Source organism: Artibeus jamaicensis, unplaced genomic scaffold (assembly GCF_021234435.1).
Source record: "Artibeus jamaicensis isolate MK-2021 breed Jamaican fruit bat unplaced genomic scaffold, CSHL_Jam_final contig_465, whole genome shotgun sequence".
Classification (NCBI taxonomy): Eukaryota; Metazoa; Chordata; class Mammalia; order Chiroptera; family Phyllostomidae; genus Artibeus; species Artibeus jamaicensis.
This window is the reverse complement of record NW_026521843.1, coordinates 19,231,650-19,247,625: the sequence shown is the minus strand read 5'-3', so window position 1 is coordinate 19,247,625 and position 15,976 is coordinate 19,231,650. Positions and strand designations below refer to the sequence as shown.

At 44.6% G+C, this 15,976-nt stretch overlaps 1 protein-coding gene across 1 annotated transcript in view; it reads right to left on the bottom strand.

The window, feature by feature from the left end:
* RASGRP3 (RAS guanyl releasing protein 3) overlaps positions 1 to 3,799 on the bottom strand; it is a 109,667-nt gene extending 105,868 nt beyond the window's left edge. Inside the window, exon 1 of the mRNA XM_053666977.1 lies at positions 3,711 to 3,799. The gene's annotated coding sequence lies outside the window, so the exon portion shown is untranslated. The remainder of the gene's footprint in view (positions 1 to 3,710) is intronic.
* Between the last annotated feature and the right edge of the window lie 12,177 nt (positions 3,800 to 15,976).

Here is a 15,976-nt window from a genome sequence, read left to right as displayed (position 1 = left end):
GTCTATCAAAACAGTTTACAGTTGTACGTAAGGTAATTATATTCACATAGCCACGTGTATCCAGTCACCTTTGCAACTTTCTATTGGTTAGAAGCAAGTCACAGTTTCTGCCTGTCCTTGGGGGGAGTGGTCAAAGGGCACAAACACCAAGAGGCAGGGGATCAAGTGTGGGGGCAGCATCCTCTGGGTAACCAACCTAGAAAGAAGAAACGAGTACACGTAAAACCCAGTGGATTACCGGAGGACAGTTGGGGCAGTGTTACCCAAAAGAAGAATAGATGAAACAACTTCTTCATTTTCCCCACTTTGAAGCAGTGGGAAGTGTCCCGCCTTGAGAGGAAGGCCAGTCTGCTCTTCACCATTATGCCCTTGAGCAATCCGTAACCAACACTTGCTCCAAAGTGTCTCCTGCTCCATCTCTGAGAGTCTCCCAGCTCCAGGCTTCTCTGCCTCCAGACCGACCTGCCCTTCCAAGCCTCTCAGGATATTAGGAATGCCACAGATCCTGCCTCTAGCAGTACAAGGTATTTGGTGACCTCTGTTACTGCTGACATTTTAATAGAACAATACAGGAGGAAAAAACACGTAAAACAGATTAGTCACTTACAAAAGCGAGAGACTAAACCTTTTGGGGTGTTACGATTTTTGATTTTTCATTTGAATGTTGATATTTCTTAAGAGTGATGGCATTTTAAAAATACACAGAGATAAACCATTATGAAATTCGCTTTGTGTAGGCAAATTTTGGGCTGGACACTGTTCTCTCTGGGGAGCAAATTACATTATATCCAAAAAACAATCAGCGCATCCAGAAATTACTTTGTATAAATCCATAAATTCTTGGGTTTGAGAGGGCCTTCACAGACATCTATCTAACTATCATCTGACGTACAAAATTTCTTCAGAAATAAAAAATGGATTAACTTATAAATGCCTAGGTAAAAACACTGCCATTGCACAACCCTCTGATCCATAAATATAAGTGACTATTAAAAATAAAATTATAAATTCAATCTAAATGAAGCAACTACAGATTGCTTTCCTCATTAGATAAATGAACTTTTCCCTATCTTCAGGCAAAAAAAAATTAAATTCTAAAGTAAATAGAGGCTTAAGCAAGCGTTCACAGTTATTCATGTGTGGTTACCCTACACAATGGAACCTATTATAAATGTTCTGTAATACTTCATTAAGAACACAGATTAAGAGTTTTAAGTCAGGTTGAAATGAGAAATGCTTCATTTTTATTTAGAAGCTGAAGAAGGATAAAAAAATTCAAGACAAAAATGACTTTTCAGAGCTTTTTGAGACCAGCGCACCTGAGAGTCTGGATTTCAAACCACTAGACACTAAAGCCACATGTTTGGAAGGAGTATTACATTATAGCTTTTTATTGGATGGTTTGCTCAAATACCAGATACTATTGCACAATTAATCAAAAGAAACCACGTGCAACAGCTTATATTTTATTTGGACGAGTCTGGCAAAATGCTTTTTTATTATATTTTTTAACCACATGTTAGTCCGAACTAAGTATAAAACTCTCAACTTGAGCCATTGAAGAAAAAATAAAATTAAACATTTGGTCCTTACACTAAAAGCACCACACATTCTAGGGCAGAATTTCTCAAGTCGTGGTCCAGTGGCAGCTGGCGTCACGGTCACACCCAGTTTACTGCGCATGCGGATTTCTGGGCCTTTGTCTCAGAGGATTTCTAACTCAGGAAGTCCGGGGTATATACGTAAAGAACACAGCTGTGCAGAGAATACATCAGTGGAGAGCTGTAGGTACCCAAATGCCTAGTAGTGAGAAGGGAGAAAGGCGATTAAAGAAATAAATGGTAACTGTGATCAGACTTCAAGTAGCAGGTAGAACAACTCCTAGGAGTGAAGGACAGTTTACTCTTAGAAAATGTTACCTGTCCTATTAAATTAATGCCATTAATTTTAAATGTATTCACATCACTGATTGATTTACATGTGATTAGAAAAGCACGGGGAATTTATGTTTTATATTTGAATATTTCAGTAACGAGAAAACAGAAGTTTTCAACCCTGGAAAGCCACACTGGGAGCAGGTTGACTGGCATACCCCCCAAATGTATGTCCACCCAGAACCTCAGAATATGACTTTATTTGGAAAAAGGACCTTCGCAGATGTCATTTGTTGGGGATCTCAAGGTGATGTCATCCTGAATTTAAGGTTGGACCTGAGTCCAGTATTTGGTGTCCTTATAAGAAGAAGAAAGGGCACACAAAGATGAAGTCCATATGAAGACGAAGACTGGAGGGATGTACTAGCTACAGCTCAAGGAACCCCAAGGGCCACCGGATCTGCCAACAGGAAGGAAGAAGTGAGGCAGTCCTCCCCGGGGCCTTTGGCGAGGCCCACCCTGTCCACCCTGTGTCCTCAGACTTCTATGCTCCCACTCCGTGAGCAAATACATTTCTGTTGTTTGAAGATACCCACTCCGAGGTCCTTTACCAGTTCCTGACAAGCACACCAAGGGTGGCTTATGGGTTACCAAAGAAGAGAAACCCTTGGCCTTCTGGACAGCAGGGTGGGTGGGGTTTGAGGTCAGCTGTCTCCTAGCAGAGCAGAATCTTCTGTCCACCCCAGTAGGCCACACACGTGTTCTGTTTTTATTCCTATATGAGCATGTGAAAAGATTTCGGAAGCTCCATGAAATATTTGTCTGGAAGCATGGTGTCATGCAGGCCCCTGGGTTTTTCCCGTATCCTACTTACTGGCATTTAGAGAGTGGCTGGGGAAATGCAGGGGCCACAGCCAATACTGGGTGCAGAAACACATCTGAGATGTGGCTTTTCGGTCACTGCCCTCCAAGACACAGGCAACTGAGATGTGGCTTTTCGGTCACTGCCCTCCAAGACACAGGCAACGTTCCCCACCTACTCAAGGTACAATTTTATGGAGATTCAGTTGTCCAAGTGCAGAGCTGGGAGTCAGGGATTAGAAAATGGACCTAGGCCTGCAGAGGAATTCTCTACAGGCAGCCGCTTAAAGAAACGCAATTCTGAATATGAGAAAACCAGTTGTTCAAAGTTTCTCCAAACCCCTTAGGTGTGGGTTTTAAAAGTGTTTGCCAGTTGTTTAACACTTGTCCCGTCAAAGGGTGGGGTTTGTGGTTTCTCCCCTTGAACCTGGGTGGGTTTTTTTGACTGCCTTGTTGAAACGGAATGTGGCAGACATGGTGATGTCTGACTTCCGGGGTGAGATTAGAAAAACACAGCGTCTGCTGGCTTTTGGAGGGGCAATTGCTCCGAGAACCATTGGCTACCATGTAACAAATCTAGATACTCTGAGACTAGCATGTAGGAAAAATACATGGAGAAGAAGAGAAGGGGGAGGGGAATGGGGTGGAGGAAGAGGAGAGAGGCTGAGATGCCTCAGGAACCCAGGTGTCCTTCCCCCAGCTACTTGAACCTTTCCAGCCCAGATGCTAGAAGCTTTCGAGACAATCCCAGCCTCACCCAACACCAGACAATAGTCTGTGAGAGATCTCAATCCCAAATGCTCAGCCAAGTGGCTTCCTACTTTCTGACCCACTGAAACCATGAGAAACGACACATTCTTGTTTTTTCAAGCTGATAAATTTGAGGGTGATGCATTATGAAACACCCAGTAAGCAGCCTGGAGCCTGAGAATAACTGAAACTGCTTTAAAAAGCCCACAAGATTCTTGTAGTTACCTTCAAATTTCTCTGAAGAAAGGGGTAGAGATGGGTGAGATTCTGCAGCAATCGAAGCTAGTTTCTTCTGTGCTCGAAAAGCTGCTAGTCCGTCCTTACCATGCTGAAATGTGCGAGGTGGATGGCTCAGCATCACCAATCATCAGAGAGATGCAAATTAAAACCACCATGAGCTAGCACCTCACACCTGTCGGAATGGCTATCATCGATAAATCAACAAGCAACAAATGCTGGCTAGAATGTAGAGAAAAGGAAACTCTCACGCACAATTCCTGGGAATGCAGACTGGTGCAGCCACTGTGGAAAGCAGTATGGAGTTACCTCAAAAAAATAAAAAATGGAAATGCATTATGACCCAGCAATTTCACTTCTAGGAATATATCCAAAGAAACCCAAAACAGCATTTCGAAAGAATGTATACACCCCTATGTTCACTACAGTGTTATTTATGGTAGCCAAGATTTGGAAGCAGCCCAAGTGCCCGTCAGTAATGAGTGGATAAAAAAGCTGTGGTACTTTAACACAATGGAAGACTGCTGAGCCATAAAAAAGAAGGAAATATGTCCTTTTCATATGGATGGACCTGGAAAGCATTATGCTAAATGAGATAAACCAGTCAGAGAAAGATAAGTACCATGTGATTTCACTTACATGTGGAATCTAATGAACAAAATAAACTAACGAAGTGGAGACAGGCTAATGAATACAGAGAACAGACCAACAACTGTCAGAAGGGAGAGGTTTGGGGGCTGGGTAAGAAGAGTGAAGGCATTAAGCAAAGAAAAAGAAAAACTCTCAGACAACAGCATGGTGATGACCATGGTGATGAACAGCATGGAGTGGTCTGTTGTTAGGATGCAGACAGAACTCAGTAGAGTGGGCAGTGCTGGATTAAAAGTCCTGGGCAAAGTAGACACTGGCTGTCTATATTTGGGGTTGGTGAGTTCCAAGAGAAGCTGTTGTCTATGGTCATGGAGTCAAATAGACACAGAAAAGATGCCTTTTTTTAAGCCTCGTGCTCTTTCCGGTCCATCACATCTACTCCGAAGACCAGGGTTGCCTTGAAACCAAAGTTTAAGAGCACTTACTCAAGGAGTCCTCAGATGACCTATCTGAACATGCCAATCACTAAGCCCAGTGGCCTGCTCAGCTCCATACAGGTCCACTCAGGTACTCTCAACACTTCCATGTAGGTGCTCCCAGGAATCTCAAACTCATCATATTCAAGACTGGATTTGACCTCTTTTTCATGAATAGCAGTTGTGGCCCTAACTGTTTACAACTGGGGTTGTAATTTATCCTACTGATGCTCCTATCTGTATCAGGTGCAGCTTGATCAGAGTGAGAACAATGTCAGTAGGCCCTAGTAGCTCTATCACAACCATCTCCCCCATGAACCATTCACCTGCATGCTGGTTCTATTCTCGGGCTCTTCTCTGTTGCTCAAGATAGCTGCCATGTCTCTAAATATTTCAATATCTCAGGTTCAAACAAGAAAAGAGTGACATAATGTTTCAGGATTCCCAGCATCCTCGCTGCTTCTCAGTGTCTCTGAGAACCAATCACTGTGGCCAGGGAACTATGGCAATTGATTTAGCCTCGAGTCACACGTTCCACTCTGGACTTTGATTCTGAATCCCCACCGGAAGCATGTTGGTTGAGAATGAAGAAAGAGAAGGATTCCCATGGGAAAATGGGTTACAGGTAACAAAAGGCAGGAGTGTGGATCCTAGATTTCAAAAAGAGAGAGAGATTTGTAAAATGGGTGCAAATTATAACTCTGTTTTTGCATTGCATTGGAAATATTCTTTAGCTGTTTTACAGTTATGAGCCATGCTTAAGAATCCAATAACAAGCTCCACTAAAAAGGTCCTTCATGTTCTTTATATACGATGTCACTTGAGCTTTTGTTACCTTATGTAGTGTGATACTGAGTAATTATAATAGTCGCCATTTATTGAGCATCTCCTACCAGCCAAGCGCACCAAAAGCTCTTATCTACTTCTCTTGTCAACTCTGCCAAGAAAGCATTAGTGCTTATATTTTAAAAATAAGAAAATGAGGCTCAGAAAAGTCAAACACCTTTTCCATAAATACTAAGAAAACCTGGTAAAAGCTGTAGACTATATTAGCCAGATAATGTCAGAAACAAAGTAGTCTTTAACTCTCAGTGGCTTAACACAACCACGGTTCATTTCCTACTCATGGTTCACATCCAGGCAGACTGACAAGGGTCCCTGTTTTCTACAGCTGCTCACAGACCTGGGCTGACTGAGGCTGTACCACCACAGAACTACAGCTGCCGGACCAAGCGGCTTTCTCCATCATCATGGCAGATGAACAGAGGTCTGGACAGTCACATGCTGGACTGAAGAATTAATTTTTTCTGTTGGGAAGTGCTCAGCATCACTTCCATTCACAGCCAATGGCCAGAACTCATTACTTGGCTTCAGCTGTTACCCTGGGCCTGGAAAATGTAGAAAAGCGTTCGGATATCCAGTGAGCAGCACATGTCAATGCTACAGAGACAATCCCAGATTTTTCTGACTGCAAAAGGTATTCTGTCCACTGGACTCTCATTTCTTCTGGGTCTAACTGGTCTTTTCATCTAACCAACTACCTTTTATTTCACTGTTTTAAAATACCAGTCATTATAGAAAATGTAGAAAACAGTATGATAGCAATGGTGGTTTAGTGATGAAGAGCACAGGCCTTAGAAGCAGACTTCCTGAGTCCGTATCCTGCCTCTTTCCACCCTCTTTGTGCGCTTGGGTGAGTTAGTCAACCTCTCTGTGTCTCTGTTTGGCTCATGTGTTAAAGGGAATAATTATGATGTTTGTAATATAATCTACATAACAGAGTTCTAAAGATTAAACGGATTCATTGAAATAAAGCATGAGGACAATGCTCATATGGTGAGCATTCAATCAACCGTATGATGACTATTACCAAACCACACAGCTTTTCACAGGAAAAAAACCAAAACAAAAACCAGCCCCTTGGTTGAAAATGTAACTTCAGCCAGAAATTTTGGAAGTATGTGCACCAGGTCACAAGGCAGCCACATGAGAGAAGATGCAAGTGTAAACCTTAAACCACCACTGGGAAAACAACTCAAGGTCATGTTCACTTGAAAGTGGTCGAGCAGTGTGGTCTTATATTGGTGAAAGTGAGTGTGTGTGCATGCATTTGTGTGCAAAGGCCAAAATGTAAAGCAATCAGATGTCTGACAAGCCACAAGTGAAGTTCAATGTTGAGAGTCTCTCTTCATGGAACCTGTACATAACATAACATATTTTCACATGATAGTGTATATTCATGAATCAAGAAGTAAAACATAGAAATATCTCAACAAGCAGGTTCTGGGCTGGACAGTATCACTAACAGGCAGCAACAGAGCAGATAATGTTGCAACAGGCAGCTTGTGGCCGGCCAATATCATGACAGGCCCAGAAGCATCACAACAGGTGGCTGGCGGGGGAGGTGGCCAATATCGTGACAGGCTGGACAATGTCACCACAGGCAGCCAGGGGCCAGCCAATGTCATGACTGGCCATATTCGAGTAGATTATCACAATAAGAAGGAAAATGACAATATGGTCTAAAATGGGAAAGCCTACTTGATTTTTAACCCAGTATTTATTTATTTGTTCTATTTATCATACCAATGCATAGCAAAAAGTTTGTAAGGAAACGCACTGAAGTGTCAGCAGTGGTAACATTAGAGGTAACCCCCGCACTCCCGGACTGGCCGAGGCGGTGCTCTAAGGGCAGCAGCCCACGCCGGACGTCCGTGTCAAACCATTTGTCCTTTCTGGAGGCGGCTAGGCTAAGGGCTGGGAATGGCTCATTCCTGTCTGGGTTTCCACCAGCTGTGTCTGGGGACCCGGAGCCTGACCACCACAGGCGCATTCCTGTTTGTCAGCTGCAGCTGGGGTTGGTCACCGAGTCAGGCCCTGGGCCCCTTGTGCTGTGCTTCATTTCAGGAGGGAAAGCCCCTGTGTCAGCACTGATGCGATGCTGCACCACAGGCGTCCCCCCCCTTCTGGGGAGAAAGGAGGACTGTCCCCGGTGAACTGAGACCTTCTGAGGCTGAGAAACCTGGCACACCTGAGTGTGTGTCCGGGGAAGGGCCTTTTCCATCTCCAGAGCCAGAAGCTACTCTGCTTGGGACCTCCTGCCCCTCCATGCCTGGGGGACTCCCAGACATGTGGGGGGTGGGATGTGGTGGAAGGGGCACCTGCCTGTCTGGTCTGGGCCCTGTGGCTGCCCCGGGCTCCCTAAACTCTGATAGCCTGGGACCTGGCTAGGCTTCTCCAGGCACCGCCTTCCCGGCCGAAGGACCAGTGCTGCACCTGGTCCTCAGCCACCTGCTTGGTGGCATGTGTGTGTAAAATATTCATGTACAAGCATGGACAAACACATGTGCACGTGCTCACACGCATGCACACCCCACCTCAGCAGACCTGCTCCAAGGTGGTCCTCGCTGCTGCACACAGCGGTGGACATTGGGAAACCCATCCCTCCATGTCCCGCAACTGCCCCATGGGCCGAAAAGGCCTCAGGGTCATGCTGTCTTTCCCCCTCTGGACATCGTGTTTCCCCAGGGAAAGCAGGTGTGAAGCACGCGCTTCCTTCAGTGCAGCCACCCAGACTAGGAACCTGGTGTCACCCTCGAATCTTCCCTTCTCTCTTTCTGGCTTCACACCACCTGAGTAATCTGTGTGGCATCTCAGTGAATAAGATGAAGTCTTGTGTCGATGGGGAGAAAAGAGAAAACCGGTAAAAGGTACCATACAACTGGGGAAGACTTTAAAAAAAGTTCCAATGTCTCTCGTAGCAGGGCACCAAGAGAGAGTGATAAATCTGGGTTCTGGTGACTAGGAACATGGGGAGGGAATTCTGAGCACCAGCCCAGATCCGAGGAGGGAGTTTGAGAACAAAGATCCCAACAGGTTAACTCCTGCTGCTTGATTCTGAAACACAAAAGGCCCCTGACAGGAAACCCTGTGGAGACTACCGGCTAAACCTTCCTGCCCTGTCAGTCCCACAAGGGGCTGAGCAAAGACGCCAGCAAAAGGAAGTAGTTTTATTGTACTGTTTTGTTTTTGCCTTAAAGAGAAATCCTTCTTCATATTTATACTAACATCTTGGATAAAGATGCAAAGGGATGCAAACTTGATAGAATCAGACTCTCGAAAGCTGTTGACAGGCTCAAGTCAAAGGACACATGGCAGAAGGGAAAATGAGCTGGAGCAAAGGGGACATTCTGCAGGGAGGTCCAAAAACGCCACTTGCGAAAGTTCTGACTGGGAAAACACAGCTTGGCAGCAGCCCATACTTAAAAAAAAAAAAAAAGATTTTATTTTGTTATTTTGCTTTTAGAAAGAAGGGAAGGGAGAAAGAAAGAGAGGGAGAGAAACGTCAGCTGGTTGCCTCTCACATGCCCCCAGTTGGAGAGCTGGTCAAAACCCAGCCATGTGCCCTGACTGGGGTCTGAACCTGGTTCCCAGGCCAGCACTCAGTCCACTGAACCACACCAGCTGAAGCAAGGAGCCCGCACTTTTCAACCTTTTCATTTGATATCACCTGGAACTTGCTAATGATTATAGTTACAATTCCCAAGCCTCTGTGTGTTTACGATACGCCACGGAGAGAAAAGTGCAAAGACGACGATGATGATAATGGTGAAGGCTGCCTCAGCCAATTGGTTGCTCCCCGCAAGTCCTCAGGCATTTCTGTTAAAAGTACCTAGTAATGGTTTCAGATGATAGCTCGTTGTGACTAAGCATTCATGCTGAACAATGGCATTAGAAAATTTCTGCCCAAAAGTAACAAGTGAAGGAAAGACAGCCAAATTAACCTGAAGGAAATGGCAGAGCAAACTTTTCTACTCTGAGTGTAAACGTTCCATCAACCACATTAGGAGGTGATGATATAATTAGACCAGCAAGAAATAGCCCCTCCAAATCTAAAATGATCAAGAAAGCCATTTGAAACTTGGATTTACATCTGCCATTAGTAATAAAAGTCACACTATTTGGCTAGCATACTATGTCTTGAGTTACTAAGTAGTAAGTAATAAATGAAGTCCGGTGATTAGCAAGGCAAGTAAAAGCTAAGCATCCAGAACAGGAAGACAAATTCCAGCCGTTTTTCAGAGATAAAGTTATCTGGAATAAACCCAGTTCTTAACAAATCTCACCAATCTTACTGCTAATGATTTAGAACCTTTTGAAGTTTTTCACTTTATAATTAAGGACAAAAGTCACAAATCTCTGATTCTTCCTGTAATAGTAAGAAAAAATGGTTGAAATAATTATAAGACAAGAGACTAGCAAACTAAGAGGCGTTTCTTCATCAGCAAATTTGGGGGGAAGTCACATAGAAAACATTGCTGAAGATACAAAGAAACAAACATTAGAACAGATTACTCAGTACGGGCCACGCATTTGTCTCAGCTTGCAATATTTGATTCTGTTTTAGTAGTTACATTCCTGCTTTCATTTGCGAGGCATTTTTTAAAAAATCTTACTAAAGAATATCCCAATGATAAATGCTTTTATAAATTAAAAAAAAAACAATATTTAATGGGAAACTGTTGAAGTGTAACCTCTGAACTCAAAAGAATAAAATGTATTCCTGCAGAGACATAAAAGGAAGGATTTCAGGCAACCTTGCCCGGGACATTGACCTCGGGGGGGCTGACCCAGGATTTCACGGAGCAGCGAAGACGCCTGTGCTGGGTGTGCACGCACTATACCCCCACGTCACTGATGTGGTTCATTTTAACACAGACCTTTAAACAGCAGGACCTTACAAGACTACAATAAGATGGAGGGTCTGTCGAGACTGCATCCTAACCCATTTTCTTCTACCCAAATATTACTTCCTCCCTCTCCCTTCCATAGGCATTTTCCCAAAGAACTCTCTCTAATTCAATATCTGCTTGCTGATCTCCACCTCAGAGTAAGTTTCCCGGGGAAACCCAACCTGCAACAATGGCAGCAGTGGTCCAAGGAAACAAATGTTCATAGGGGGTTCTGCAGCTGCCACTCACCCATCAGGGTGCGGTGAGGATGCTGGTCTCAGAGGGAGGTGGCCTGCCTCCTGGCAATCTGCTGGGGTACCTCTTGCTGTTCCCTTCCTCATGGTAATGATACATGGACCAACGCAGCAGTCCTGCTGAAGGAGGGCATGGCGATCAGGAGCTCAGACGCCTCAGGAATGAGGCTCTGGGTCATGTCCATAGGTAAGCCATCTACACAGCAAAGATGGTGGCTGAGTATATGGGCAGTAGATTATGAATATCAGCTGTGGCCCTAATTGCTCACAGCTGGGGTGGCAATTCATCCTACCAACTCTCTCATGCCTTTCCCTCCGGGAAAGAGGTACCACAGGATCTTAGAGGAACTCTTCCTAGAATTGACATGGAGAAGTGGATCTGAGTAGCACAAATGGTGGACCAGCATGGAAGCTGTGTTGTCACTCTGACCCCTTTAAGACTGAGGGACTTCTTTCTCCAGTTATTGAGCATGTTCTTGGAGAGTAGTCCTCAGAAATGACCCTGGGCTGTGAAGTTCTGCCTCGCACAGAGCCCAGGGTGGCCCAGATTCAGCAACTGTTCACTGTAGAGTATGAAGTCCCAGACCCGTCATTTTATCTCAGGATAACGTTAAAAGGCCATCGCAGCTTCAAGGTCCCCAAAGGGCTGGCCCAGTCTTTGTTGAGACTACAGCACAGCCCCATTCCTCCCTCCCTCCACTGTTGGCTCCTTCCTTATCTTCCCATCCACAGCGCTGATCCTGAGACAGTTCCCCATAGAAATCCCTACACTCCATCCCAGAGTCTGCTTTCCGGGAAACCCATACGTTAACATGAACGCTATTGGGACACCCGATTGAATTAGAATATCAACTCTCGATTAGATAACAGGGTTATATCAGTGTTACATTTCCTCATTTTTGGCCACGTGCTGTATTTGTGCAAGAGAATGTCCTTGTTTTTAGGAAACACACACTGAAATAAATAGGGGTAAAGCCATCCTTAATCTGATAGGATACAGAAAAAAAATCATACAGGGACAGGTGGAGGATCAGAGCGAGAAAGATACAAGAAAATAGTACAAAAAGTAAACAATTGGTGAATCAGGTAAAAAGGTATAGGGAAATCACTCATATTTTCCTCGAAACTTTTCTGTAAGTTTGAGTTCATATCAAAGTAAAAATTACAAAAATGAAACGGTCAGACCCCATCCCATTTTCAGTGATTCTGATTCAATCGTTAGGGTACCAGCATCAGTATTTTTCTTTTTAACTTTCCAGGGTTGACAACCAGTCGTATCATGGAAAGGTCAATATTAAACAAGTAACTTCTATAAGTGTGATGAGTGTTAGGAGAGAGAAGGAGGTACAGGGTACTAAGAGAAAACATACATGTGTCCTTTGTATGTATATATGTGCAAAGGACACATGGACAAAACCAAAGGAGGGTAGGATGGAGGGTGGGAGGTGGGGCTGGCAGGGGTGGGGGTGAGTGGTGGGAGGAAAATGGAGACAACTATACTTGAGCAACAACTTAAAAAATGTGGAAAAATTAAAAAAAACATACAAACAGGGCCCGCCCAGTTAACTGGGTCAAGCAAGGTATCAAAAGTGACAGTTGATGTCTGAAGGAGCACTTTGACCAAGGAGTGGTGTGGGAAGAACAGGGTGCGTATTCCAGGCAAACAGACCTTATGGGGAGCCCCAAAGGAAGAAAGAGTGGGCTACAATCATGGAATTAAAAGACGTGTGGAGTGACAGGGTGACAGGTGACTGGAATGCACACAAGAAGGGGAAACATGGTGCAGGATGAGTCTGAGGAGGCAGCAGGGGACATGCGACATTTGTCTGGAAGACCATGGGGCCACTGAATGGTTTTATACAGAAGAGTGACTTAGTCAGGTTTATGGTTTTGAAATATCACTGGCTACTCAATAGAGACTGGATTAGAAGGAACCAAGAATAGTAATAGGAAGACCAGAATAGGTTGTGGCAATAGGAAGGTGACTTAGCCCAGAGTGGCAGAGATGGGAACGATGAGATGTGGATGGAATTCAGAGATATTGAGGACATGGAATCAATAATACCTGCTATTGATTGGCTGTGAGAGACCATGGAGGGCCGGAGGGGTGACTTTCAGATTCCAGGCTGGACAACTGGCTAAGGCAGGGGACATCTAAGCTCTGTGGAAGCAGACCCGTGTCTGTGGCGGCTACTGGTGTATTTCCAATGCTCAGCCCCAGTCTGTACGTGTTTGATAGCTCCTTGTTGAAAAAAAAAATGAGTTAATAACCTTGGAGGTTAAGATAATGAGTTCAATTTTGGAGATGAAGAATTTCGAGTGCTTGTAAGTCTTCTTTTAAAAGTTCACCTTTGGGGGACTTCCGCCAAGATGGAGGCATAGGTGGATGTGCCGTGCCTTCTCACACAACCAAGTTTAGAGACAACTAAATATTAGCAACAGAAAACACAGCCAGAACACGGAAAATTGAACTTTTCGGAAGTCCATTAACAACAAATTCTTCAGCCTGACCGGTAAGGGGTGAAACCAGCGGCTGGTGAAGCGGGGTTGCACAGGAGGACTCGGTCAGACGGGCTCAGGCGCGGAATCCAGGCGCAGGGTTGGACCTAGTGAGCGACCAAGCGAGCCACCAGGTGAGCGACAGCGGAGGAGCGATGCTGCGTGTTGACTGTGGTCGCGCATTTGTGCGAGGGCGGACAGGCGAGGGAGTGGGCGGTTGGACCGGGCCCGGCGGGTCCCCACGGCAAGTAGGCAAGTGGCAGGGAGAACGCCGCCATTTCCCTGCTCTGACCCCACCTCCACATACAGCGTCATAACCCAGCGACTCTGAGTGGCCCGGCCCAGGTGAACCACCTAAGACGCTGATCCTCACCCAGCTGTGAGAAACAGCAGAGGGGGCCGCCATTTCCCCGCTCTGACCACGCCCCCACATACAGCGTCACAACCCAGCGACCTGGGAGTCCAAGGCACCACTTCTCACACTTAAAGGGCCAGAACAGACCAAAAATGTCGCCAGATCTCAAAGCCCCAGAGCCCATAGATCTAAGCGATGAAGAAATAGCAAAACTCTCAGATGCACCGTTTAAAACACTGGTCATCAGGATCCTCATAGAACTGGTTGATTATACCGACAAATTAGACAAATATATGAAGGCGAAACTAATTGAAATGAATGGAATTGCACAGGACACCAACAGCAATGAAAAGGAAACTGGGACTCAAATCAATGGAGTGGACCAGAAGAAAGCAAATAATGGCCAAACAGAAAAGAGTCAAGAAGCAAGAATTCAAAGAAATGAGGAGAGTCTTAGGAACCTCCAGGACATCTTGAAATGCTCCAACATCTGAATTATAGGGGTACCAGAAGGGGGAAAGGCACAGCCACCAGTGGAAAACTTATTTGAACAAATAATAAAGGAGAATTTCCCCAATCTGGCAAAGGAAATAGACTTCCAGGAAATCCAGGAAGCTCAGAGAGTCCCAAAGAAGTTGGACCCAAGAAGGAACACACCAAGGCACATCATCATTATATTAGCCAAAATTAAAATGAAGGAGAGAATCCTAGAAGCAGCAAGAGCTAAGGGGACAGTCGCCTACAAAGGAGTCCCCATCAGACTGTCAGCGGATTTCTCAAAAGAGACCTTACAGGCAAGAAGGGGCTGGAAAGAGGTATTCCAAGTCATGAAATCCAAAGACCTACGACCAAGATTGCTCTATCCAGCAAAACTTTCATTTAGAATGGAAGGACAGATAAAGTGCTTCTCAGATAAGATCAAATTCAAGGAGTTCATCATCACCAAGCCCTTATTATATGCAATGTTAAAGGGACTTATCTAAGAAAAAGAAGTTAAAGAAACATGAACAGTGAAAGGACAACAAACTTGCAGTTATTAACAACCACACCTAAAACGAAAGCAAACTAAAAAGACAGCTAGATCAGGAGTGGAAACATAGAAATGAAGATCTCAAGGAGGGTTAGCAACAGGGGAGTGGGAGGAGGAGAAGGGGGGGAGAAGGTACAGAAAATAAGTAGCATAGACAGTAGATAGAAAATAGATGGGGGGGCAAGAATAGCATGGGAAATATAGAATCTAAAGGACTTGAGACACATGGTCATAAACTAAAGGGGGGGTAATGGTGGGGATGGGGGGGTAGGGTGGAGGGGAATGAAGGGGGAATAGAACAACTGTAACAGCATAATCAATAAAAAAATTAAAAAAAAAAAAGAAAAAGAAAGACCTCTGGGTGGGGGCCTGTTTCAGTAACAGTATGTGAGCCCCCATGGATTCATAAAAAAATAAATAAATAAAAATAAAAAAATAAAAGTTCACCTTTAATTCAATTCTGAGGTAGCCAGTGAGAAGATAATATCTGTGTCCCCATTTTGAGACCATTATCCTCCTCGGCATTTAGAAGTCTGAAGTCCTTATGAGAACTGTGCAATCAGTATCTCATCCCTTTGGACCTAATCTGATTTTAAAATGACATCATGACTGAGTATTGGGCTTAACTAATGGGGAAATTGCCTGACTTTTGTGGTCATCCGCATTTCTTTATCCTGTTTCGACCATAATACATATTCTTTCCTTTTCGTTTTTGAACTTGAGCCTGACATGTCATATGCACATCACATTAAGACATTCTGGTAAAAGGTAACCCTAAAAGCCTGGCATTTGAAAGTGGACAAGAAGGATTAGCTAATGAGTAGGGGAAAAATGAAGGAAATCCAAGGATTTTTACTGCCATCCAGTGGAGCTGCTCTCAGATAAATATGGTACAAATCCCACGGTTAATCTCCGTTTTCCACAGAAAAGTCCCATATGTCATTCATTCAAGCTTAGGGATAACCTGCACTGTTAACTTGCCCCAGAAATTGTATTGTGTTTTCCCGATTTGAAGACAGTACGTTAAATCTGCCCTCTGGTGGTCCTGCAGAAGGTCATGGGCTCCCACAGCAACCAGCTGACTTTAAGAGTGTACTCCAGGCCGGGAGAATCGGGCCCACTAAAGCCCTGGTCTTGATGACGCAATGAACTCTGGCCCTGGACCCCCTGCCCCACCCCACATACACACCTGTGTGGAGAGTGAACTTCGCCAATTCACCGTTCAGTCCCTGCTAGACATTTCTGAGTTCAATTTTATCTGTGCTCTTATAAATGTGAGCTCCTCCGTTGACTATTTAGAGCCTATGGAAATAAGGG